We start from the raw sequence: 4165 nt of genomic DNA on the forward strand, positions 1-4165 counted from the left end.
GGAGGGGGGGAAAAGGTTTGGTGGGCCGAGCTCAGGCCTTGCCACCGGGGAAGAGGAGGGAGAAGGCTTGGTGGGCCCGGCAGCTGGGAGCCGCGCGGGCCTCGCCGTTGGTGCGGGGGGGAGAAGGGCTGCTTCCTTCTCCTCCACATGGAGCTTCCCCCCCCCCGCGAGTATCATGGGTCCCACTTCTTGTCTGGCCTATTTTCCATCAGGGCTGGGGAATTCCCTCCCCCTCCCCAATTGTGATTTGCATTGTGGAAGCACAAGTATAATTTTATGCTACAGGAACAAAAGAAGGGTTGGGCATATTTATAACAGGAAATCCCGCCCCCCTTTCACTTCTAACCTGTCACTCTTCCTCTTATATCACAAACAATCTGCCATATGTCAAAGACCACAGCTAGGGGGAGGGGGATATGTAGCGTTCTAACGCAGATGAGCAAAGCAATGTGAATAACGATGCATGTTCAAGTGCCATTAGAGAACAAATGTGTGGATGTATATAGGTAGCATACTTCATTGTGCCCGTGATAGACAAGAGAAGAAAACCTAATAGATTTGTTTTGTATAGCTTTTTGCAAAGCTGAGCTGCACATGATTATTAGCAGAGGCCCTTGAGGTATGTCTGCTTAGGACTGGGTTTTTTAATTTCTTTAGGATGGGGAGTATTCTTACCAACAGCTGAAGGTCCCATTAGAACAAAGATTTTCTGGCACTGAAGAGTTTGGCTAATAAGGTTTCCTCTACCAAGATCTTCATCTTCAGAACTTTTGCAGTGATTGACAGGTTATATGTTTGTGAACAAGCAGTGGTAATGATACCAAAAAATCTTTCAGCCCTTAATTGACCACTCAGATAGCACAAGTGCCTGTTTTGGTTTTGCATCTCCCTTATTTTACATAGTTCGGAATAGTCAAGCCCTTAGAATGTGAAATCTTTGAGTAGGCAGGACGGGAGTACCCAGAGGTTGGCACCAATGTTCCCTCTAAGCTGTGAAGTCCTGTGAGCAAAAATTCTACTTTGTGAGCTACTGGCAATACAGTTGTGAGCAAGTAATTTGGCTGCTGCATAAAATAGTTTGCTCTGGAGCCATCCCTCCTGAGCTCAGATAAAAATGTGTGAGCTGGAGGCTAAAAAACAGTGAGCTAGCTCACACTAACTCAGCTTAGAGGGAACAGTGGTTGGCACTGTGGCCGACTGAATGGTTGCTGTCCAATGTTCCCTCTAAGCTGTGGAGTCTTGTGAGCAAAAATTCTACTTTGTGAGCTATTGGCATTAAAGCTGTGAGCAAGCGAGTTGGCTGCTGCATAAATCAGTTTGCTCTGGAGCCGTCCCTTCCTGAGCTAAGACAGAAATGTGTGAGCTGGAGGCGAAAAAACTATGAGCTAGCTCACACTAACTCAGCTTAGAGGGAACACTGCTGCTGTCATATTCTTCATGTGAACACCGTGGGTGGCAGTTCTGTCTCTGCAAGTATTTGTGTTAGAGCACTCGAGGCAAATTGTGAAAGATCCACAGCATTACAAGAATCTAGCTCCCTGTCTCATCTCTCCCTTGTCAATGAGAACGTGCTTTATGAAATTCTTGCTTTGCTGGGTGCTTAATTTCATTGTTAAACAAGGCAACTAGCAACTATTTGCCGGAGGAACATAAAAATAGACACCTGTTGCATTTAACTATACTCTGAGGTGCTATTTCATGAACAGCTTGACCAAACACCAGAACTTCTATTTGGAGGAAGAAACTTTTGTTACTTACTGAAAAATGTATTCGCTATTCTGTCAGATTTATAACCCAGTAGTGGGGGGGGAGGGGGGGAGTGCACATGAACTGTGTACTTGTTTGTAGTATTAAACCCTTCCATGAAGTTCCATTACTCATTCCGTAAAAGAATGAGCATCTCTAAGCAGAAAGTCTGTGATTAGAGGACCTTAGTGGAGACTTTTTAAAGTGTATGTTGGCAAATATGATGACAGGTTTTATACCAAACGTCCCTCCTACCTGAACTCTCTTGAGACTTGCTGCTGTTTGAGTGTCTCTGACTAATCTGCTAAAAGTTGCCCCCTTTTTAGTATCCAGAAAAACAAACATGTTCTTGTTTCCTGTCATGACAAGTTAAGCACCTTTTTAACCACTTATAATGTAAATGCCATTTTTGAGCTTCTAAGGAGGCCAACCGTGAACTTGTTTTTGTGTATGTGTATAACCAATAGCTAAATTATTCAACACTGTATCCTATTTTAAAACATCTTGCACAGCAATTTGGGCTTTTCTAGTAAGCTGCTGCTTAAGGCACAACGATTGTACAGCTGGTTTTCTGTTTGCTGCTAATATGCTTACATAATAATCTAGAAAGGCCATTTCTGTAGGCTACCCATGAGCCATCTAGGAAAATAACTAGATTTATAAACTAAGCTTGTTTATACAGTTAATCCCAAATAATCCTTTTAATTAAAAAGAATAGGCATTGGAATTTAAAAACTTACTTGTACTAAAATCCAAATGCAGGTGCCTGCCAAAACGTCAGGTTGCAACATGCACTGCATTTTTGAAGCAGAGCAGAATTTGCAGTAATTTTCATCTAAAATTTAAGATTTTGGTACAGTTCTCATCTAGATTAATTTCAGGTATGATAATATCCATACATGTCTCTAAAATAAAGCAAAAATGGTGGAAATTATGTAGGAGAGGAAGAAACCGTCCTCCTGGGGGTGGGCAGTTGGGGGAAATAGGAAGCAATTTTCTATATCAACTTTTTGAGAATCTCTTGGGTAAAGACTGAAGATGTGGCTAATACGAAGTGGGGTTTGGCATATATTTATTTAAACTTAGTTTGCTTGCACTGAATAATGGTGCCGGCTCTCTTAAGAAACCAGTGGAAAGGCAGCTTGGCTCCATCGGTTAGGTGTACCTGACAATCTGCCACTACGCGCAAGTTTCCAAGGTGCCTTTGAGGGGGAGTGCCAGTCATTCTAGAACTTGCTGCTACTATCCTTAAGATACCCATTTCTCTCCTATCCTTATAACCTTTCATGTCCAGCCGTCTTGAATTCAGTTGCAGCTACTGGACAGGCAAGATCATGCCAAAAAGCAGATTAGTCACCATCCTTCTGTGGGTTTCACTGTGGCAAGTAACTGGTCCTCTTCCCATTCTGCTGATAAGAAGCTGCCTTTCCTATGTATGGCATAAGATTGAAGATGCCAAAGAAGTTAAATCTCTCTCTGAATAAAATGGTTCTTTTCTTTGAGAGAGGAACTCTTTACCAAGGGGTTTTTTTTGTTTTGTTTTGGCGGGGAGTGGGAATTGCCCTGTTAGCTGTGCACTTCTGTGGACAGCTTGTAGTAGACCAATGTTTAGCACTTGCTGATATGCAAGTGAGTTTTCCTGAGGAGAAAGTAGCGACAAGATTTGCTGGGAAACAAGCAATTGATTTATTTACATGGCACCTTTGTTTGGTAGCATTTTAATAGCCACTTGAAAGTTGTTTAATTTTTTTAATGCTCTGTTTTCTGTTCCCTGTTTTGTTCTCCTGATGTGTTGCTGGCAATGTGTTAAGTATTTATTTTGAAAGAATATACCTCTAATAAAATACTTCTTAAACCTATCAGATGGGTGTGGAGGATTTTCATTATCTCATTACCTGTACTCCAAGGTGTTTGGTTAGGAAACAGGAGTCAGCTGATAGCTTATACCAGTGGTGGCGAACCTATGGCACGGGTGCCAGAGGTGGCACTCAGAGCCCTCTCTGTGGGCACGCCTGCCATTGCCCCAGCCAAGCCCAGACCATCATTAAAGTGTCGAATTCTCTGCCAAATAATTTTAAGTAAATGAAAGCATTTGGGATTGCTTTCCTTACTTTGTTTGGATCATCTTAAGTTAATGTATAAGTGGTTTTTTCTAAAGTAAAACCTCAGTATTCAGGTTAAATTGCCATGTTGGCGCTTTGCGATCAATAAGTGGGTTCTGGGTCGCAGTTTGGGCACTCGGTCTCTAAAAGGTTCGCCATCACTGGCTTATACTGACCGTTGTGTGCTGTCCGCTTTGCTTGGGAAAGAGAAGCGTGACCAAACCAAGGTAAGCTGGCCAATCGAAAACAGAAGGCTTGACCCTTCAGCATTCGACACAAGCACTGGAGTGTCCTACGCAGCACCTAGCCCTAGTGGT

This window comes from Gekko japonicus, unplaced genomic scaffold (genome assembly GCF_001447785.1).
Source record: "Gekko japonicus isolate JY-2015 unplaced genomic scaffold, Gekko_japonicus_V1.1 scaffold6238, whole genome shotgun sequence".
Taxonomy (NCBI): Eukaryota; Metazoa; Chordata; class Lepidosauria; order Squamata; family Gekkonidae; genus Gekko; species Gekko japonicus.